This window comes from Macaca fascicularis, chromosome 4 (genome assembly GCF_037993035.2).
Source record: "Macaca fascicularis isolate 582-1 chromosome 4, T2T-MFA8v1.1".
Lineage (NCBI taxonomy): Eukaryota > Metazoa > Chordata > Mammalia > Primates > Cercopithecidae > Macaca > Macaca fascicularis.
In genome coordinates, this window is record NC_088378.1 from 72,660,662 (window position 1) to 72,685,571 (window position 24,910).

Consider the following 24,910-nt stretch of genomic DNA (forward strand, 5'->3'; position numbering starts at 1 on the left):
ATATATAATATAATATATTATATGGTTATATAATATATTTATATTGAAATAAATATATAAATATATAATACATAAATATATATATAATAAATATATATATTTAATTTAAGACTTGTTTTCCGGCCTAAAATATGGTCTTTCTTGGAGAATGTTCCATGTGTTGAGGAGAAGAATGTGTATTCTGCAACCGTTGGGTGAAATGTTCTGTAAATGTCTGTTAGTTCTATTTGATCTAGAATGTATTTTAGCTCCAATTTTTTTTGTTGGTTTTCTGTCTGGATGATCTGATCTAAATTAGTTCCCAATTTCTGATCCCCAGATTCAGATTCAACTATTGCATATCTCCACTTGGCTAACACTTATCCGTATAGAATTCATTTTCATTTTCAAACCATTTTTCCTTTCAGTGTTTCAGGAGCTGGAAACCTGACAATTACCCTGGTCTTCTATCACTCCTTTTTAGTAAATTCTCAACAAATAAATTAATAACTGTAATATTAGTGGTGAATTAAAGTTGACCACAACAATTATTTGGCATGTTTTCTATAAAAACTTGGGACAATGATCCTTCTCTTTGCATCTGGGTAGGTTTGGTATCTGCTTTGACCCACAGTATGTGGAAGAAGTGATACTATGCCAGTCTCTAGGCACCAGAATTAACAGATGTCTCAACTTTGTATCTATTAGAATACTCCTTCTGGAGGAATGCAGTTTCATGTAAGAATTCTGAGTACCATGCTGGGAGTAAGCCTAAACTGGCAAGTGAAGAGGATTTACATAGAAAGAGAGAGACGCCTGCAATCTCCCGGTTACTCCAGCCATCCCAGTGCAGGTGGCAGATACAAGATTAAGGAAGCATTCAGTTTTAAATTCTTCTCACTCAAAATTGTTATTCTCAGACCTGGAGTGATATCTCAAAAATAAGTACAAACTATGTTTCAAACATGCCTATGTTTTTCATTATTCACAAGATAAAGCTGAATTGTAAAATAACATAGTAGAACCTGTTTGCAACCTGCCTCTTTCTGCATTTTAGCATCGTATCTCACGGTTCTTTTCCTTTTTGTTTCAGCTTCTAGTTTCCTGAATCTTTTAACATCTTAGTTTTTCTGCAGACACTTTTTCCTTTTGAAATTTAGTTTGTTTTTTTTTTTTTTTTTTTTTTGGCCGGGCACGGTTGCTCACGCCTGTAATCCCAGCACTTTGGGCGGCCGAGGCAGGCGGATAACCTGCCGTCGGGAGTTCAAGACAAGCGTGATCAAGATGGAGAAACCCCGTCTCTACTGAAAATACAAAATTAGCCAGGTGTGGTGGCACATGCCTGTAATCCCAGCTACTCGGAAGGCTGAAGCAGGAGAATTGCTTGAACCCGGGAGTTGGAGGTTGCAGTGAGCTGAGATTGTGGGCAACAAGAGCGAAACCCCGTCTCAAAAAAAAAGAAAAAAATTGTTTTACTGTATTAGTATTTCTAGGAATCACTGCCTCAGTCAGGACTTTAAAGTCTTACAAGGCTCAGATACTGGCATAGGTCCCAGAGCGTTCTGTGTGTAGTGCTCTTAAAAGGCTCTATCACTCTGTGTTGGGTGAAGGTGTTAATCTGTTTATCTTCTCTTCTATATGTAAAATTATTTAGGCAGGAACTATGAACCTTTTACTATGCCATATCCAATATCAAGCAAGTGCTCATCACATTTCGTGTGCTGCAAAAGTTGATAGATTAGAAATAGGTAAATAAACGGTGATGCTGAAAATGTTTCTATGTAAATATACTTTAAAATGTCAGCAATGTATTTGTTTTAGAATTATGCTGCATTCTTGTTGTAAGACATCTTCCAGTTTATATTTTGTTCAAAATTGATACCTAACATTTACTAAGTGGTTACCTGTACACATATTCTAATTAACTGAGTCCTCTCAACAACTCTGTGATATAGGACTTTCTGGCCCCATTTTCTAGATTAGAAAAATCAATTCAAGAGAAGTTAAAGAGTATGCCTAAGGCCACATTTCTAGTCACTGGCAAATCTAGGAGTAAACCTAGATTGTCTTTCTCAAAGCCCCACCCTCAACTGCATCTGTTTTATTGATTAACTCTATTAAAAACATTGAGACCTATAGTCTCAACACAATTTTTTTATAGATACATAATATTTGTACATATTTGTGGGGTGCTTTTGAGTTTTTGTTGCACGGGGAGAATGTGTAATGATCAAGTCAGGGTATTTGGAGTATCTGTCATGTTGAATATTCATGATTTTGATGTGTTGGGTACATCTCAAGTCCTCTTTTCTAGCTATTTTGAAATGTAAAATACATTGTTTTTAACTACAATTACCCTCTTCTGCTACTAAACTATTAGAATTAATTTCTTCTATCTAACTATGTTTGTGCATATTATCCAATCTCTCTTCATCCTACCCTCACACACATCCTCCCCAGCCTATGGAAACTATCATTCTACTCTCTGCCTCCGTGAGATCAACTTTTGTAACTCTCACATATGAGTCAGAGCACATGATATTTGTGTTTTTGTACCTGCTTATTTTACCTACCATAATGACCTCCAGTTTCACCCAGTTGCTGCAAATGGCAGGATTTTATTCTTTTATGGCTGAGAAGTATTCTGTTGTGAGATATATGTGTATATATATATCTAGATAGATAGATGATAGATAGATAGATAGATAGATAGATAGATAGATAGATAGATAGATACATACATACATACATACATACATACATACATCAGCTTTTCTTTATCCAGTCATATAGTTATGGACACTTAGATTCCATATATTTGCTCTTGTAAGTAATGATGTGATAAAAATGGCGATGCAAGTATCCATTTGATATACTTATTTCATTCCCTTTAGATAAATAACCTAGTAGTGGAATTTCTGGGTGACACGCTAAAGTTCTATGTTTAGTTTTTTGAAAAATCTTCAGACTGTTTTCCCTGCACTAATGGCTGTACTAATTTACATTCCCTTCTCTCTGCACTCTTGTCAGCATGCCTTTTTTTTTTTTTTTTTTTTTTGGTATTTTTTTCTAATAGTAATTCTACCTGTAATACCATGATATGTCATTGTGTTTTTAATTTTCATTTTACTGATAATTAATAATGTTGAGAGTTTAACATTTCTTTATCTTCTTTTGAGAAACGTCCATTTATGTATTTGCCCACATTTTAACGGACTTGTTAGTATTTTTTGGCTATTGAATTGATTTTTTTTGTAAAATCTGGATAGTAGTCTTGTGTTTAATGAATACTTTGCAAATATTTTCTTCCACTCAACAAGTTGTCGCTTCACTCTTGATTTTTCCCTTGTGGTGCAGAAACTTTCAGTTTAATATAGTCTCAGGTGTCTATTTTTGTTCTGTTGTCTGTGCTTTTGAGGTCTTAGCAATAAAATATTTGCCTACACCAATGTCAATTAGTGATTCCCATATGTTTTCTTCTAGTACTTTAATATTGTCAGGTTATATGTTTAGAGCTTTAATCCATTTGAATTGATTTTTGTATATGGTGAGAGATTCAGGTCTAGATTTCTTATTCTGCATATAAATGTCTAGTTTTTTTTTTCAGTAGCATTGATTGAAGAGGATGTCCTTTCTTCAATGTATGTTATTGACACCTTTGTCAAAAATCAGGTGTCTGTAAACATATGGATTTATTCCTAAGTTCTCTATTTCATTCTATTAATGTAAGTGTCCAATTTTATACCAACACCATGCTTTTTTGTTTGCTAGAGGCTTGCAATATATTTTGAAGTCAGATGGTGGGATGGCTACCTCCAGCTTTGTTCTTTTTCCTGAGAATTGTTTTGTCTATTTGGGCTCTTTTTTCATTCCATATGAATTTTAGGATTGCTTTATTCTTTCTGTGAAAAATAACTTTGGTATTTTGATAGGGATTCCTTTGAATTGGTAGATTGCTTTAGGAAATATGGTTATTCTAAAAATATTAATTTTTTAAATCCATGAGTATGAGATGTTATTTCATTTGTCTGTATCCCTTTCAATTTCTTTCATCAGTAGTTTTCCTTGTAGCTACTTTTCAACTTTTTGGTAAAACATATTTCTAGGTTTTTATTTTTTATTTTTGGAAACTGTTGTGAATAGAACAGCCTTCTTGACATCTTTCTCAGTCAGTTTATTATTGGTGTATAGAAGTGCTACTGAATTTTGTGTGTTAATTTTGTATTCAGTCATTCAAATCATGGCATTCTTAATACCTATATAAGGGTAATACTAAGTTTTCATCCATAGCTGGCAATTTCTTAAAGTTTGTCAGGAGAATATCAGATATCATCAATGACAAAAGCGCAAAAACATTGAATTTTCCACATATTTGGAACCTTTGTATTTTCTAGGCCAGTCTCTGTTATGAATTAAAAACATGTATTTTACTTTGTTATTATTTATAATCCAGAATGCTAAAATATCTTCTTCACACACTTAAACAACAATGACAAATAGTGAAGCTTCCATCTCCGGTTTATTGCGTCAGGGAAATATGCCAGTAGAATAAATTCCTACTGTATTACACGTCGTTATCTAGGTGTCAACATTTACGGTTGTTTTTAATTGCATTTTAAAGTTAATTAACATCATAAAGTACAAAAAAACTAATGAAATACTAATTATGCCACAGAATTAACAACTATTCATTAGAGGACTGAAGCTCCTACTGTAAATTTGGGGGCAAAACTGTTAAGTGTTACATACAAATCTGAGTCTTAAAAAATGTGAAAACCCTTTCTGAACATTAACAACATTTTTCCTCATAGAAATGAGATTTACTGTATGAGTAAAAAGGTTAACTGTTATTGGAATTTTCTCTCCACATGAAGGTATTTCACAGGTTTGAAAACTGAATTTTAGTGTTTGCATTCTATGAGAGTTTTGCAAATGACAAGAATCATTTAATGAGCAATAGAAACTTGCAAATTGCTAATAAATTTCAATATTTTGCCAAGGTTGAAAATGCTTTAGTTCCACATTATTTTTGTCAGTACACTAAGGAACATTTAATTATTTCTTATATGGTTATGACTCATTCCACTTAGAATTTCACAAAAACTATAAGATTGGCATAAGAGGAAGTATATACATATATACAGCTGAGTTTCATATTTTACTACCTACATGAAAATGTTTGCTGCTTTTCTTATTAGACTGATATCATAATTAACACTAATTTACAATGGTTAAATAAAATAGATGAAAATATAATTATCATTGGATTTATAGTAGCATAAAAATCAAGTAATTATTAAGCATAGATTTAAATAGACTAATGATTTTAATCTTTGTAGGGCTTAATTGTCAAAAGAGCCATCATAACATACTATATCAAAGATGTTAGCAAAAGAAATATATGCATGTCAGTCAGACAGCCTGGCAGATCAGGTGTGCTAGTATATATGCCTGTGGTCGTAGGTACTTGGGTGGCTGAGGTGAGAGGACTGCTTGAGCCCAGGAGTTAGAAGCTATAGTGGGCTATAATCATGCCACTGAACTCCAACTTGGGCAATGGAGCAAAAGTTTGTCTCAAGAAAATTTAAATAAATCAATCAATAAATATCAGGGAAAATTAAACCAATTCTTTTAACACAAATAAATAAAAAAATTAGTTACCAACGATTAAACCATCAAATAAGAATAAAAAGAACACTAATATAATGATTCAAATATTGGAATTGTAGGACATGGCTGCCAGTAAAGAGAAGAGGCAGAAATTATTAAAATGAAGAAGCTTGTAGAGGGGTCTGCAGAGTTTAAACTCAGACTCTTGATAAGGGGCTGCTGGTCTCATGTCTCTGACCTCAAAAGAAGGCCCTTGTGAAGCTGAGATCCAGACTCACAACAAGGGAGCACTGGCCAACTGGTATGGACATTTTTAAGAGGTAAATAAGATTGGCTCTAAGGGTATAGACAAATTGCAAAATGAACTCAACTCCTGATTGAGAACAGACTGCTATTAATATTACCGAGATGAAGAAATATTGAGAGGGTAATGTGGACAGTAACAGAAAGCACAACTGAAAGGGGTAGCCTTTTTACTTCCAGTTTACCCATCTCCTATTAGAAGAAAATAACGGAGAACAACTGTCAAAGCAGAAATTGGTTTGAAAGCCCTAGTCTCAGGATTACTGAAGCTGTGTATAGAAGGGTGGATTTGAAGCTATTATGACAATAGCTTAGGAACTGGCAAATAAGGGACAAAGTTTGAAAGTTTTAAAAACACGTGAGTATATTTCCTAAAGAATATATGTGTGTATATGCATGGATGACTACCACCATATAAATATACATATAAATATACAAAGACATGTTGACAGTTTATATGTGACTATATTATATAAATATGTATATATCCATGTATACACACATATATACCTTAAAACATATATGTGGTATTAAAACTATATAGATAGAAATATATAATTATATGTGTGTATATCTAAAACTAGCTACATGACACACAGTTTTAATGTCAAATTCAGGAAATGTATACCTCCTAAATGACACAATTGACCTCTTAAGTGGTGAGAATGACATCTGATGATTCTACAAAGGAAAAACAGTAGTGATATAGTCTTTACCAATTTAAAAAAATTCAGAAAAAAACAAAGAAAACCTAAAATTTTATTCCAACCAATATTACTTTAAAGCAGCTTCACCTTAATCAAGAAAAATTGGATCTAACCTGAAAATTCATGTTATACAGTTTTGCTAATAAATTCAGTGTCACAACCTTTAAAACATATGAAACATTTTTCTTTAGAGCATGTAAATATATAAAATTATGATCAAGCAATTTGGAAATTTATCAAAGAGGAATAAAATGAATATTTGAAAAGATTTAATGATCACCATTCTAACTGGTGTGAGATGGTATCTCATTGTGGTTTTGATTTGCATTTCTCTGATGGCCAGTGATGATGAGCATTTTTTCATGTGTCTGTTGGCTGTCTGAATGTCTTCTTTTGAGAAATGTCTGGTCATATCCTTTGCCCACTTTTTGATGGGGTTGTTTGTTTTTTTCTTGTAAATTTGTTTGAGTTCTTTGTAGGTTCTGGATATTAGCCCTTTGTCAGATGAGTAGATTGCAAAAATTTTCTCCCATTCTGTAGGTTGCCTGTTCACTCTGATGGTAGTTTCTTTTGCTGTGCAGAAGCTCTTTAGTTTAATGAGATCCCATTTGTCAATTTTGGCTTTTGCTGCCGTTGCTTTTGGTGTTTTAGACATGAAGTCTTTGCCCATGCCTATGTCCTGAATGGTACTACCTAGGTTTTCCTCTAGGATTTTTATGGTATTAGGTCTAACATTTAAGTCTCTAATCCATCTTGAATTAATTTTCCTATAAGGAGTAAGGAAAGGATCCAGTTTCAGCTTTCTACTTATGGCTAGCCAATTTTCCCAGCACCATGTATTAAATAGGGAATCCTTTCCCCATTTCTTGTTTCTCTCAGGTTTGTCAAAGATCAGATGGCTGTACATGTGTGGTATTATTTCTGAGGACTCTGTTCTGTTCCATTGGTCTATATCTCTGTAACAACAGGTGCTGGAGAGGATGTGGAGAAATAAGAACACTTTTACACTGTTGGTGGGATTGTAAACTAGTTCAACCATTATGGAAAACAGTATGGCGATTCCTCAAGGATCTAGAACTAGATGTACCATATGACCCAGCCATCCCATTACTGGGTATATACCCAAAGGATTATAAATTATGCTGCTATAAAGACACATGCACACGTATGTTTATTGCAGCACTATTCACAATAGCAAAGACTTGGAATCAACCCAAATGTCCATCAGTGACAGATTGGATTAAGAAAATGTGGCACATATACACCATGGAATACTATGCAGCCATAAAAAAGGATGAGTTTGAGTCCTTTGTAGGGACTTGGATGCAGCTGGAATCCATCATTCTTAGCAAACTATCACAAGAACAGAAAACCAAACACCGCATGTTCTCACTCATAGGTGGGAACTGAACAATGAGATCACTTGGACTCAGGAAGGGGAACATCACACACCGGGGCCTATCATGGGGAGGGGGGAGGGGGGAGGGATTGCATTGGGAGTTATACCTGATGTAAATGACGAGTTGATGGGTGCAGCACAGCAACATGGCACAAGTATACATATGTAACAAACCTGCACTTTATGCACATGTACCCTACAACTTAAAGTATAATAATAATAAATAAATTTAAAAAAAAAAAGAGAACCCGCCCCCCCAAAAAAAAGAAAAGATTTAACATAGCCCTAGTTCTAAGTTTCTTTAAACAAACTTATCTTCAATTAATGAAAGAAATATAATATTCTGGTTTTAGTTCCTTCGCTTTTTGTTCCCATTTCTTTACCTAATAATGGAAATTATAGTTAAACTTAATTTTAGGCACATTTAATTAAAAGAGGAGTGAAAAAAAATTATTCAGCTAATGAGAGAAGATCAATGACAATTCATGATGAAAGAAGGTTAAATTATGCTATATTTCAGTAATTCTATCATATATGAGTTTTGGAGGTAATATAGTAAATGATCTCATTCTCTTTCATTGTTTTTCTAGATTATTAAGCAAGATAGAAGACGTAAAAACAAAATTATAAATAATTGTTTTAAATGACTAATCAATTTAATGAAAAGGGAAAATTTTCTGGCATAATAAAACAAAGAAATTTCCTACTATAAGGTGTTTTTAGAAGGCTCACTTTAATTTTAAAGACATGTTGAACTTTTTAAAAAAGTGATTATGAAACTATACACTAAGCAAACTTTAAGCATAAAATGTTTATTATTTATCTGATATTAATATCAAAGTAGAGATGAAAACAAGAAAAACCAGGAGAAATAAAGGAGATAAATTTTAAATAATAAAAGTGTTAGGCTGGGCGTGGTGGCTCATGCCTGTAATCCTAGAACTTTGGGAGGCCAAGGTGGGAAGATCACTTGAGGTCAAGAGTTTGAAACGAGCATGGGCAACATAGTGAGACCTTAGCTCTACAAAAAATTAAAAAAAAAAAAAAAAAAAAAGTTGGTGCGATGGTGCACACCTATTGTCTTAGCTACTCAAGAGGCTGAGGCAGATGACTGCTTGAGTCCAGGAGTTTAAGACTGCAGTGAGCTGTAATGGTGTCACTGCACTCCAGCATGAGCAATAGAGGAAGAGCCTGTTTCAAAAATTAATGATAAAAATAAAAAATAGTGTCAATTTGTCACCTAGTAGAGAATTTCAAACTAAATTTGAGAGATCTAAGAGATAAGGAAATTCATCCAAAATCATAATTGTGTATTTTAAAATATCACTCTTCAGTAATTCAGAAAACAGTAAAAAAGTCAATTAGTTGTGCAAAATAAAAATACCATTCACTGAATTGATGTAATTCAGTCGTCCAAGTTTATACCAAGTAAGTGAGGATACCATTCTTTCAACATGCACACGTAATATTTACTGAATGTAACCTTTTGCAGGGATGTAAAAAAGTCTCAATAGGCTGGGCACAATGGCCGATGGATGAAATCCTAGAATATTGGGAGGCTCAGGCAGGAGGATTGCTTGAGCCCGTGAGTTCAAGACTAGCCTGGGAAACAGAGGGAGACTTAATCTCTACAGAAAATAAAAAATAAAAAATAATAATTATCAGGCATAGTGGTGAATGACTGTAGTCCCAGCTACTGGGGATGCTGAGGTGGGAGGATCTCTTGAGCCCAAGAGTTCAAGGCTGCCATTAACTCGGAACTTGCCATTACACTCCTGCCTGGATAGCTGAATGAGACCCTGTCTCAGAAGGAACAAAAGTCTAGGTTGGGCATGGTGGCTCACGCCTGTAATCTCAGCACTTTGGGAGGCCAAGGCAGGTGGATCACTTGAGTCCAGGAATTCGATACCAGCCTGGGGAACATGGCAAAATCCCATCTCTACCAAAAATACAAACCACAGCCTGGGTGACAGAGTAAGACCCTGTACCCTTCCTCCAAACCCCACCTCCCCAACGTCTCAATATACATCAATGCTAAAAAATCTAAATATATTCTTCTTATACAATGAGTTTAATTAGAAATCAATAAAGATAAAAGATCTACAAGTATAAACCTCCAGTTAGTAAGGTGCTCCTATGGTTGTGATGAAGAAATCAAAAATAGTTCAAACTTAATAACAATGAGCCCCAACATGTAAAAAATGAATTACAAAGCAAATTTCAAAATAGCAATTAAAACACTGGTTAATAATTGAAGTGAAATAATGGGTACAAAAGATAAAATGAATAAAATGGGAAATATATAAAAACAAAGAAACTGAAAACAAAAATGGTTATTTGAAAAAAATAATAAAATAGTGAAAATCTTAACAATGTTTTAAAAATAAAATTAAAATTAACAATATCACAGATGACAAGAGGAAATCACTAGAAAAACATGTTAAAAGGCTATATATAGTATATAAACATTTTTCTCATATTTTAAAATTTAGATAAAAGTTATAAATTTCTAGTAAACTCTATCAAATATTTAAGGAAGATATTATATCAATGATTTTAAAATTCTCCAAAAATAGAGGAGGGAAAGGACTTAACATATTTTAGCGGCCAGTATAATCTTGATACCAATATCCGACAAATATATTTGAACAAGACTTTTACAGAGCAACATTCCCTATGGTCTGGGTCCAGTATGTTTACTCTATAATTAGATAATAAATTCTAGGACAAATGATAAGATTTTGAAAAAATGTATGAACCCCTGGACTTATGCCAAGAATATTTTAGTTAGGCCTTCAAAAGTCAATCAATAAAGGCTGAGCATGGTGGCTCATGGCTGTAATCCCAGCACTTTGGGAAGCTGAGGCAGACAACTCACCTGAGGTCAAAAGTTCGAGACCAACATGACCAACATGGCTAAACCCTGTCTCTACTAAAAATACAAAAATTACCCTGGCATGGTTGCGGGAGTCTGTAGTACCAGCTACTTGGGAGGTTGAGGTAGGGGAATCTCTTGAACCCAGGAGGTGGAGGTTGCAGTGAGCCAAGATCACACCACTGTACTCCAGTCTGGGAGACAGAATGAGACTCCATCTCAAAAAAATAAAAATAAAAAAAAAATCAATATAAAGTCATCATTATTTGATAACAAAACAAAACAATCACGTTATTTGGTAGGTGTATGTGACACAATGACAAATACATATGTTTAGTTTTTGCCCCTGGTTCCTGACACATAGTTTCTAATACACTTCTAATTTCTTGAGTGATAGGGTACTAAAAAGATGTCTTGTTCTAATATGTGGTCTTTGACCCCGTTTCCAATACAGAGCACTTTAACCTCTTGGAATTTTCTATATAAAAGGTGCATCTTTTTTTCTAATGAGGTGACTGCTGGTGGGCTCATGGACAGATTTGGGATAGAGTCTGGTCAACAGAAAGACCAAGCCATAATTAAAGCATTCAACTTTCACCTCTTATCTTCTAGAGAGGGGAGAGGGTCTGGAGTTTTAGTTAAGAATCAATCATGCCTACGTGGTGGCATAATTATGGTAAAGACTATAACAATCACTAAAATTTGGGAATCAGAGAGCTTCTGAATTCGTGAACAAGAACACATAAATATGCTAGACAGGTGGTGTGCCAGGAGAGGGCATAGAAGCTATGTATTCTTTCCTACATACCTCACTCTATGTACCTCTTCATATGGCTGTTCATCTCTATTCTTTTTCATATACTTTATATTATACACATCAAAGTAAGTAAATATTTCACTGAATTTTATAAACCATTAAAGCAAATTATCACACCTAAAGAGGGGATGGAGGAAACCTCCAATTTATAGCAGTAGAATTGGAGGTTTGGGAGGCCTGGACTGGTGATTGACCATTGAAGTAGGTTGCAGTCTTGTGGGACTGAGCCCTTAACATGGGGGGCTTAATGCTAACTCCAAGTAGATAGTATCAGAATCCAACTGAAGTACAAGACATGCAAATGGTGCCCACAAAGAATTGGAGAATTGTTTGGTGTAGAAAACACACACTTGATGTAGAAGTGTTGTGAGTACAGAAAAACAGAATGTCTTCCCATTTAATGTATAAAAACCATTTGACAAAATTCAATAATTATTTAGAAAACTAGGAATACAAGAAAACTTCAAAAATGTGATAGAGATCATTTGCAAAATATCTGCAGGCAACAACATACTTAAGGATAACAAATTGACTGCTTTTATAATAACATCAATAAAATGGCAATGATGTTCATTTTCACTATGTCAAAGTAAGATTTCATTGCCAATGCAATTAGGCAAGAAAAAAGAAAGACACATTGATAAAAAATGATGAAGTAAACTAATCAGTTTTCAAATGATAAGATTTTTTATATAAAAATTAAATTAAAAGATGCATGCAGGAAAATAAGAATACAATGTCAATATAAAAAGCAATTGTTCATATTATATAACCTACCAACACTCACAAAATAAAATTTAAAACATTGATTTAAATGGGATACAATTAATAAAATACATTGGAATAACTTTAATAAATACATCAAAGAATCGGCATTAAAACTTCAAAGTATCATGGAGAAAAATAAAGAAAATTGAAGCAATAAACCATAATAATAAATGATAAATTCAACCACATATTGTAAAAATGCCACTTCTTTCAAAATTGATTATATGTTGTCTTTTAATTTGGTAGAAATTTATAAGCTGAACCTAAAATACATATGGAAATTCAAAGATTGCAGAATACCTAAACAATCTTGAAAAAGTACAAACTCAAAAACAACACTTATCAAAAAGCTACACTAATTAAGCTACTGAAGTGAGGATGGAAAAACAAATTAAAAAATAGAATATAGTGTTCAGAAATAGGCTTTCACACACATGAGTAATTGATTTCACAAAATTTTAAAGCAATTTAAAAAGAATAAAAATAATTTTTGTACTTGAATAACCAGTACTTGAATAAGTAGTACTTGAATCACTGTCTTTAAAAACACACTGCTAAGGAAACAAAGACAACCTACAGACTAAGCTAAAGTATAGGCAATGCAAAATATATATATTTAAAAATCTTCAGTAAAGAAAAATAGTCATTTTAAGAAATAAAGACTTGAGGGAAAAAAACACAAGGAAGTTATATTTACCAACTACCTTTAAAAATTGTTCAATATCATTATTCATTAAGGCAATGTCACAGGATCCTTGGGATGTCACTTTTCTAGCTGGAAACCTCTGTAGCCGGTGGTGCCTTTGCCTAAGTTTTGATCAGGCCTACTGGGCTTGTTCTGCCTACTTGGTATGGAAGGCCATGCCCAGCTTGTGCTATTGGCCCAGATCCCATGCCTGCCAATAGCGGGCCAGGCGCTGCAGCAAGGAGTGTCTGAGCCAATGAGTGCAGGGTCCAGCACTGCGCACAGCCAGGCCTGCCAACTGCAGTGGGGTAGGCAGTTCCAGGCACTGGTACAGGTACTGGCTCCATGCAAGGATGTGACTGGACCAGGCATATTGCAAGTGTCTTTAACTGCAGGCACCTGGGAATGCAGTGGTGCCCAGAAGAGTGGAGATGCTAGGAATTACAAAACCCCAAAGAGAGTGTCACAGCCCTGGCTTGGAGAAGCCCTAGGTATAAGTTCCCCAAAGGACCTCAATCCTTCCCTCCTCTTCTTGCCCACAATGTGATGAGCTTTTTCAGTCTTGCCATTCAGCAAGTCCCAAGTTCTTGTCCCGCATCCAGGAAGAAAGAAGTAAACAGACAACTGGAGAATGAGCAAGGCAGAGAGGAGCTTCAGTGAGTGACAGAACAGCTCTCAGGAGACCTGAAATGGGTAGCTCCTTTCTGCAGAAAAGTCGTCCAGATGAGTGTCCAGCTCTCACTGGAAAAGAGACAGGCAGTAAGTGGCTCCTTTCTGCAGGCAGATCATCAGGATGAGTTGAGGAGACGCGAGAGGAGATCCGCAGTTGGTAGCTCCTTCCTGCAGCTGGTAGTCCCACCATCTGTTTGAGTCTGTCTGAGTCCACGGTTTCTATGGGATCAGAAAGGAGGAAGTGCATGCTGGTTGGTCCATGGGCGGACACAGAAAAAGCACCTTAAGTTTTCACTCCAGGTGTGGACTCCACCTGAAACTGGTGGCCTGGCCCTCAAGATTCAGGCTGTCATAGCTTGAAGGTAGTGAGTGCCAGGGGACCTATCTGCCTCCCACTATCAACATGTCAACCATGGTGCCCAGGCTATTTGTCAATATAAAAAGCAATTGTTCATATTATACAACCTACCAGCACTCACAAAATAAAATTTAAAACATTGATTTAAATGGGATACAATTAATAAAATACATTGGAATAACTTAAATAAATACATCAAAGAATCGACATTAAAACTTCAAAGTATCAGACATCTCTCAGCTCCCCCTTGGCCTCCCTCCTGTTGCGGCACAAAGTGCGGAGTGGGCCAAGGCAGCAGGGGGCTGATGTGTCAGTGCCACCCTGAGCATGTGCTCACACAGCCAGGTCATGACAGTGCCCAGGCTCAGCCACAACTTTGTTCGTGCCAGTAGTACGGAGAGGCCAGACAGCGGGAGCAGGTACTTCTGAGCCTGTGGGGGCAAGGGCTTCCTGGGCCCCTGAAAACAAGGGGATGCCCTGATCTAGAGGTGCAACTTGTTGGCTGTAGGTGTGCCCAGGAGCAGGGGCTCACACTCCACCAGTTCCTGGCTTTTGCTGGCCCCTGCAACCCTGGCAACCCCTCCCCCACTGCAACCAGTGTCTTTGCAGTGACCACTCCAGATGGACCGCTGCTGCCATCAGTAATACATATTTAAACAGTGAGATACCACTTCGTGCTCTAGAGTAGCAAAAATATTTTTGCAGGAATATGTAGCAACTGGAAGAGGACATTTCAGTTCTGTAATTGTGCAATCATTTTAGAAAGTGTTTGGTTGTTTCATGTAAGTTTAGTAGAACCTATGGACGAGCTATTTCCACTAAGAAGTATACCCAGGATAACTGAATATCTATGTTACAAAAACTCATGTAAAACAATGATGATAGCAGCTTTATTAGTAAAATCAAAAAATAAAAAATAAAAAATAAACACTTGTCCAGCAACCGGAAAATAGATAACATAAACTGAACACACTTGTAACAAATACAGAAGGGTAGAAAATGTGTAATGAATTTCAAGAAGGCTTAAATTATGCACTGTAGGCAATGGTAAAGTAAATTAAACATATGGACTTTGTAACATCTCTGGGCAGTGTTGTAAGGGAACATTTGAAATTGGTGATAATCTGCATTTTTTGTGTGACTTTTCTCTATTAGGTCCTTAGATGAATCATGGAAAAATCAAATATTGGAATTTATCTAAAGTTGAAGTTCTGCTATGCAATGCAACCAAAATTCAGAGGTGAAAGGGAGTTTAGGATATTAGCGAGGACGTGTTCCTGAAATGAAGACTCTGGGATATCTAATCAGGTATCAAGGAAATGAAGAAAAGAGAGAGGTAATGGATTGGAAGAAAGTAAAATGGTAGTCAGAGCTTTTGCAGTTGTGACCTATATTTTGACTGTGGGCATGGGTTACTGGAGTAGAGAAAGGAAGATTACTTCAAATGAGATTGTGAAGAGATTGAAAGGGAAGGTTTTGGGACTGGTAATCCAATTAGGTATTAGAGTCTCCTAAGGTAATTAAAGTAACAACAGGGCTTGAAATCAAGAAGAAAATTGAGTCGAAGTTAATGGATATGATGGAGAGCTGGACATGTAAAGAAAGAAGGGAGAAAGCAGAAACGTAATAGAGAAAGTGGTGAAGTAGGTAAAGGACAAAACATGCAAAATAACTGGTTTTCATATGTCTATTTATCTTCTGTATCTATAACAGTGTGGCATGGCATAGATAGGGATTTTCTTTTCATTATCTTGATAATATAAACACTTTAGGGATAAACAGGGATGTAGTAATAACACTATCACAGGGAATAGATTTCTTAAGAAAAGTTTTCAACATTTTTAAATTTCAGAAATGAAATAATCTACCTTTTATGGTATCTATGCTTAAACATATAGCTTCTTTTTCTATAATTCTCAATTTTTTCCCCTGTGAGTCTTGCTTGAATTTGCAGCATACAGCATGTCTTTTCTTTCCAAACACTGTTATCTTCTTTATATGTATGGTCTCTGAGGAGGCAATTTGCAGAAGTACCTAGGCTTTCAGTCATTGAATTCTTATCTTGATCTCTTACAACCTACTTTCAGCCCTGTATTCTCATTTTAAACTCCTCTCCTAAGGTAGCTGTTGCCCTTATGAAATTAACTGGCCCAAGTTTTTTATACATTGTCAAGCTCTCTTGTCAAGCGCTCTGTCTCCTTAGGTGTACCTACTTAAGATCTTCCTAATTGTCACTACTTTGTTTTATCACATCTTTATATTCTTTGTACTGGAAACCTTAATATATCTTCTTACTCCCTTATCAATTATATCTCTATGAGATATCTGTTCACCATAAAATAATTTATTTTCTCTTTCCAGTTAATATCAACAATTTTCCCATTGATTTCTAAGTTTCACTCCCTCTACAGAATATATTTACTATTTATTACCTTTTCACATTCTCTTCCACTTTCTTTCCACTAGTTTTTATCCTTTCCCAAATCTTCAATTATCATATGATCAATTCTGTCGTCATGGGTATCTCCAACCATGACACATTCTGCTTTATTCAATTCGCTATATATATATATATATATATATATATATATATATATATATACACTTCTACCCGTGACATTTTCCTGTATGTTGTGTGACTATCTACAACTTAATATGACAAGGTCATACTCTTGAAATTTCCTATATAGCACCCTACACTTTCCCTAACTCCACTATTCTGCCAATTTCAATTGCTCAAAATATGTTAAATTTCAGAAATCTTTGATAACCAGGTATTATCTGCAATCTAGTAATCATTTAAAATCATTTAATAGCAAATCATTATATAAATTACAGGAATAAGACCCTCTGCCTGCTTCTGGTAAGCCATGTAGAAATGTGCTCTAGCTCCTTAAAAAAATACTTTCAAATGAGCTCTAGATAAGCATTATAACAGCTATATTTTAAGATGGCAGAGAATAAACTCAGTAATTTTCAAGTGTTAACTTGCTTGCTAATGTAAACATAATTTTGAAAAAGTATTTTCATTTTATTATACAAACTGCCAAGTCCACATAGCTGTATGAATCTTAGTTATAGGACCAATTTTCTCTAAAAGACTTTGTGTTTTATAATCTCCCAAACTCAGGAATTATATTTTTTATTCCCTTTCTTTTGCACAAATTGAACATGTTTTTAGATCTAGTTTATAAGATTAACTTTAAACATAGCAAAGAATAGGCAGGTCTTGGCTATCATTTTGTGTGTGGGAGATGTGTGTGTGTGTGTGTGTGTGTGTGTGTTTTACAAGCTAGAAAACGTATCCTTCATCATGCCTTTATGCACTAGTTGAGGAATTCAAAATTTATTCCAGATTTTACAAAGTACTTTTAAAATTATGGATCTTTATTTAAAAGACATCAAAAAGTAGGTAAAGATTGCAGCCTATAAAATGTTATTTGTTTAGAAAAAATTAAAGAGTATGCTAGTTGTATATACTGTTAATTCATTATTCGTGGTTGTGTATAAATAAAAAAGATGATTCTGCAATCTCTTTGAGCCTCTTAAGAGTGACATTTTGGCTATTCTATACCTTACTCCTTATCCTTTGGACTCAGCTTAAATATCATGTCATAGTGGGATCTTCTCTGACTCTAAAACTAGGTCAGCCCCTTCAGTCCCTTGTAAACTGACACAACATTCCCTGCTTCCAAGTTTTACTTCATGTTCCTTGAAAGTTACTAAAACATGTATTTTATTTTCTCTATATTTACCTGTCATCTATTGCTAGGGATTAGTAAAAGATTTAAGGAACGGTCACGAATGTTTAGAAAAATTATATACTGTACCACAAGACAATACCCATCAAATTAAAATTTCTAAAAATTTTGACTTAGAAAATAAACCTATAATTTCACTCATAAAATTATAATAAATAGATGTACAGAGATATTTGTTTCATCAGTATTAAAAAAAAGAGGCTAAATACCCACCCCTATTTAAAACAGTGAGATAAATTCTTAAGATCTGGTATAAAATTGCCCCTAAGATACATTTTAAACACATAAACACACTATGAAAATAAATCACCATAGTATATTACTTTTATGAAAATAAGTGGATATAGTAATATATTCATTTTACATAGAAATATACCTAAGAAACTTTGTTTACAGGAGCTATATTTTTTGGAAAGTAGGAAAGATAAATTTACTTTTAAGAGATTTTTAGATCATTCTGTCTTACTTGAACTTTCTTATAGTATCCATGTTAGATATCTTTTATTTAAATATCAACATGAGTTATATTAGTGCAAATATTAATCATTTTTTTCAGAATTAAATATACTTTTTTCTTATTTTTAGAATTGAAATCCAATAAAATTTCAGATGATCAGATAATAATATAATATAGAAACACTCCATATGTCACAATTTACTAATTCATAATAAAAGTATTTGAATTTGGGGTGGCGTCAAGATGGCCGAATAGGAACAGCTCCAGTCTGCACCTCCCAGCCTGAAGGACACAGAAGATGGGTGATTTCTGCATTTCCAACCGAGATACTCAGTTCATCTCACTGGGGCTTCCAAACAAGTAGGTGCAGCCCATGGAGCAGGGTGGGGCATCACCTCACCCGGAAGCACAACGGGTCTGGGAATTCCCTTTCCTAGCAAAGGGAAGCCGTGACAGAGGGCACCTGGAAAATCAGGACACTCCCACTCTGATACTGCACTTCTCCAATGGCCTTAGCAAATGGCACACCAGGAGATTATATCCCGCACCTGGCTCAGAGGGTCCCACGCCCAAGGAGCCTCGCTCACTGCTAGCACAACAGTCTAAGATCAACAGCAAGGTGGCAGCAAGGCTGGGGGAGGGACATCCATCATTGCTGAGGCTTGAGTAGGTAAACAAAGTGGCCAGGAAGTTCTAACTGGGTGGAGCCCACTGCAGCTCAAGGAGGCCTGCCTGCCTCTGTAGACTCCACCTCTAGGGGCAGGGCATAGCTGAACAAAAGGCAGCAGAAACTTCTGTCTGACAGCTTTGAAGAGAGTAGTGGTTCTCCCAGCATGGAGTTTGATATCTGAGAATGGACAGACTACTTCCTCAAGTGGGTCCCTGATCCCAAGTAGCCTAACTGGGAGGCAACTCCCAGTAGAGGGGCAACTGACACCTCACAAGGCCGTGTGCCCCTCTGAGATGAAGCTTCCAGAGGATTAGGAAGCAACATTTGCTGTTCTGCAGCCTCCGCTGGTGATACCCAGGCAAACAGGGTCTGGAGTGGACTTCCAGCAAACTCCAACAGACCTGCAGCTGAGGGTTCTGACTGTTAGAAGGAAAACTCACAAATAGAAAGGACATCCACACCAAAACCCCATCTGTACGTCACCATCATCAAAGATCAAAGGTAGATAAAGCCACAAAGATGGGGAGAAACCAGAGCAGAAAAGCTGAAAATTCTAAAAATCAGAGCGCCTCTTCTCCTCCAAAGGAATGGAGCTCCTCACCAGCAGTGGAACAAAGCTGGATGGAGAATGACTTTGATGAGTCGAGAGAAGGCTTCAGATGATCGGTAAAAACAAACTCCTTTGAGCTAAAGGACAATGTTTGAACCCATTGCAAAGAAGCTAAAAACCTTGAAAAAAGAATAGACAAATGGCTAACTAGAATAAACAGTGTAGAGAAGTCTTTAAATGACCTGATGGAGCTGAAAACCGTGGCATGACAACTACGTGACACATGCACAAGCTTCAGTAGCTGATTTGATCAAATGGAAGAAAGGGTATCAGTGATTGAAGATCAAATGAATGAAATGAAGCAAGAAGAGAAGTTTAGAGAAAAAAGAGTAAAAAGAAACAAACAAAGCCTCCAAGAAATATGGGACTATGTGAAAAGACCAAACGTACGTCTGATTGGTGTACCTGAAAGTGACGGGGACAATGGAACCAAGTTGGAAAACACCCTTCAGGATATCATCCAGGAGAACTTCTAGCAACCTAGCGAGGCAGGCCAACATTCAAATTCAGGAAATACAGAGAATACCACAAAGATACTCCTCGAGAAGAACAACTACAAGACACATAATTGTCAGATTCCAAAGTTGAAATGAAGGAAAAAATGTTAAGGGCAGCCAGAGAGAAAGGTCAGGTTACCCACAAAGGGAAGCCCTTCAGACTAACAGCAGATCTCTCGACAGAAACTCTACAAACCAGAAGAGACTGGGAGGCCAAAATTCAACATTCTTAAAGAAAAGAATTTTCAACCCAGAATCTCATATCCAGCCAAACTAAGCTTCGTAAGTGATGAAGAAATAAAATACTTTACAGACAAACAAATGCTGAGGGATTTTGTCACCACCAGGCCTACCTTACAAGAGTTCCTGAAGGAAGCACTAAACATGGAAAGGAACAACTGGTACCAGCCACTGCAAAAACATGCCAAATTGTAAAGACCATCAATACTAGGAAGAAATGGCATCAACTAATGAGCAAAATAACCAGTTAACATCATAATGACAGCATCAAATTCACACATAACAATATTAATCTTAAATGTAAATGGACTAAATGCTGCAATTAAAAGACACAGACTGGCAAATCGGAAAAACAGTCAAGACCCATCAGTGTGCTGTATTCAGGAAACCCATCTCATGTGCAGAGACACATATAGGCTCAAAATAAAAGGATGGAGGGAGGAAAATCTACCAAGCAAATGGAAAACAAAAAAAAAAAGCCGGTGTTGCAATCCTGGTCTCGGATAAAACAGACTTTAAACCAACAAAGATCAAAAGAGACAAAGAAGGCCATTACATAATGGCAAAGAGATCAATTCAATAAGAAGAGCTAACTATCCTAAATATATATGCACCCAATACAGGAGCACTCAGATACATAAAGCAAGTCCTTAGACACCTACAAAGAGACTTAGACTCCCACACAATAATAATGGGAGACTTTAACACCCCACTGTCAACATTAGACAGATCAACGAGACAGAAAGTTAACAAGGATATCCAGGAATTGAACTCAGCTCTGCACCAAGTGGACCTAATAGACATCGATAGAACTCTCCATGCCAAATCAACATAATATACATTCTTCTCAGCACCACATCGCACTTATTCCAAAATTGACCACATAGTTAGAAGTAAAACACTCCTGAGCAAGGGTAAAAGAACAGAAATTATAACAAACTGTCTTTCAGACCACAGGCCAATCAAACTAGAACTCAAGATTAAGAAGTTCACTCAAAATGACTCAACTACATGGAAACTGAACAACCTGCTCCTGAATGACTACTGGGTATATAACGAAATGAAGGCAGAAATAAAGATGTTCTTTGAAACCTATGAGAACAAAGACACAACAAACCAGAATCTCTGAGACACATTTAAAGCAGTGTGTAGAGGGAAATTTATAGTACTAAATGCCCAAAAGAGAAAGCAGGAGAGATCTAAAGTTGGCACCCTAACATCCCAATTAAAATAACTAGAGAAACAAGAGCAAACACATTCAAAAGCTAGCGGAAAGCAAGAAATAACGAAGATCAGAGCAGAACTGAAGGAGACAGAGACCCAAAAAACCCTTCCAAAAATCAATGAATCCAGGACCGTGTTTTTTGAAAAGATCAACAAAATTGATAGACTGCTAGAAAGACTAATAAAGAAGAAAAGAGAGAAGAGTCAAAGAGATACAATAAAAAATGATAAAGGGAATATCATCACCAATCCCACAGAAATACAAACTACCGTCAGAGAATACTATATACACTTCTCCGCAAATAAACTAGAAAATCTAGAAGAAATGGATAAATTCCTGGGCACTTCACCCTCCCAAGACTAAACCAGGAGGAAGTTGAATCCCAGAATAGACCAATAACAGGCTCTGAAATTGAGGCAATAATTAATAGCCTACCAACCAAAAAAAGTCCAGAACCAGACGGATTCACAGTCGAATTCTACCAGAGGTAAAAAGAGGAGCTGATTCCATTCCTTCAGAAACTATTCCAATCAATAGGAAAAGAGGGAATCCTCCCTAACTCATTTTATGAGGCCAACATCATCCTGATACCAAAGTCTGGCAGAGACACAACAAAAAAAGAGAATTTTAGACCAATATCCCTGACGAACATTGATGCAAAAATCCTCAATAAAATACTGGCAAACCAAATCCAGCAGCATATCAAAAAGTTTATCCACCATGATCAAGTTGGCTTCATCCCTGGGTTGCAAGACTGGTTCAACATACGCAAATCAATAAATGTAATCCATCATATAAATGGAACCAAAGACAAAAACCACATGATTATCTCAATAGATACAGAAAAGGCCTCTGACAAGATTCAATAGCCCTTCATACAAAAAACTGTCAATAAATTAGGTATTGATGGGACATATCTCAAAATAATAAGAGCTATTTATGACAAACCCACAGCCAATATCATACTGAATGGGTAAAAACTGGAAGCATTCCTTTTGAAAACTGGCACAAGACAGGGGTGCCCTCTCTCACCACTCCTATTCAACATAGTGTTGGAAGTTCTGGCCAGGGCAATCAGGCAAGAGAAAGAAAGAAAAGATATTCAATTAGGAAAAGAGGAAGTCAAATTGTCTCTGTTATAGATGACATGATTGTATATTTAGAAAACCCCATTATCACAGCCCAAAATCTCCTTAAGCTGATAAGCAACTTCAGCAAAGTCTCAGGATACAAAATCATTGTGCAACAATCACAAGCATTCCTATATACGAATAACAGACAGAGAGCTAAATCATGAGTGAACTCCCATTCACAATTACTACAAAGAGAATAAAATACCTAGGAATCCAGTTTATAAGGGAGGTGAAGGCCCTCTTCAAGGAGAACTACAAACCACTGCTCAATGAAATCAAAGAGGACACAAACAAATGGAAGAATATTCCATGCTCATGGATAGAAAGAATCAATATCATGAAAATGGTCATACTGCTTCAGGTAATTTATAGATTCAATGCCATCCCCGTCAAGCTACCAATTACTTTCTTCACAGAATTGGAAAAAAACTACTTTAAAGTTCATATGGAACCAAAAAAGAGCCCACACAGCCAAGACAATCCTAAGCAAAAAGAACAAAGCTGGAGGCATCATGCTACCTGACTTCAAACTATACTACAAGGCTGCAGTAATCAAAACAACATAGTACTGGTACCAAAACAGATATATAGAATAATGGAATGGAACAGAGGCCTCAGAAATAGTACCACACATCTACAACCATCTGATCTTTCACAAACCTGACAAAAACAAGAAATGGGGAAAGGATTCCCTATTTAATAAATGGTGCTGGGAAAACTGGCTAGCCATAAGTAGAAAACATCACTTACGAAATTTTTTTCCAGACAAAAATAAATTTATCTAAATACTATCCTTTAGTGCATTCTCATCCCTTGCTGAGTTTTCTAAATTAAATTGTTGAGCTAAGTGTGGCAGGCTGAACAGTGCTACCACAAAGATGCCCATATTTCAATGTGTAGAACCTGTGGATATCTTACCTTCATGGCAAAACACATTTTGCAGATGTTATTAAATATAATATCTTGAGATGAGCAGACTACCCAGTGGGCTCAATGTAACTAGAAGTGCTCTCATAAGAGGAGGGCAGGAGAGTTGAAGACAGGGAACCAGTGACAATGGAAGCAGAGAGGGAGAGAGATGGGATGATGCTATGCTGTAGGATTTGATGGCTGAGGAAAGGGCCACCAGTCAAGGATTGCAGATGATGTCTAGAAGCTGGCAAAAGCAGGCAAAGGATCCTTCCCTGGAGTCTTCAGAAGCAAGCACTGTGCTGACATCTTGGTTTTAGCCCCATCAGATGGATTTTGAACTTCTGATGTCCAAATTTGTAAGATAATAAATTTGTTCAAAGTCACTATGTTTGTGGTAATTTGTTACAGCATCAATAGGAAATTATTATGCTATGTAATTATTGTTATGTTTTTAGGGAATTTGTTGAACTACATATAAAAATGTGACAGTATTTTTTCATATTTGCATTCACCTGCAGGTATTTAACAGTAAGTCTTTATTAAAACACTCCAAATTTAAAATTTTCCTTGAAATAGAAATTCTTCAAAATACCTAAGTTATTTAGCAAGCAAAGTATATAGTTTGGACTCAAAAAAGGGATATTTACTTGTTCCTTTTTCTACTCCAATGCACTTATTGAATATTAATGGAAGATAGCTTTATTTACATTTCATAGTTTTTAGTAAAAAGATAAAGAGAAAGTCAACTGATTAAATTATAAATAAAAATCTTGTCTTTGTAATCCAGATATTAGCCTTCATACATGAAATTAACTCAATAACCCTAATATATGACCTAAATATTACTTCAGATTGTCTTCTTTTTATAAATGGATTACAAATGCAAAGCAATGTTATTATTACCCTGCTAGTTTTCTCTTTCTTACCAATCACATTCCTTGATGGTCCTTCATGATCCAAAATCTAAGAAAAGATGGAAAAGTCTTATATAAAAGTTTCCACAGAAGGACTGACTACTTACCTGAAGTTCATATAACCTACAGAAATTACAGTGAAATAAATGTGGACATTTATTTTTGTCATCATATTGAAAAAAATGGAAAACTGCTTAATAGCATCAAGAGAAGAAAGAGAGTAATAAATAAAATTTATTTTGAAGGACTTTAAAAATCAACCAAGAGTAATACTCACTTAGTTTGGCAATTTTACTTTCCAGGTTCAAGCCAGCAGGC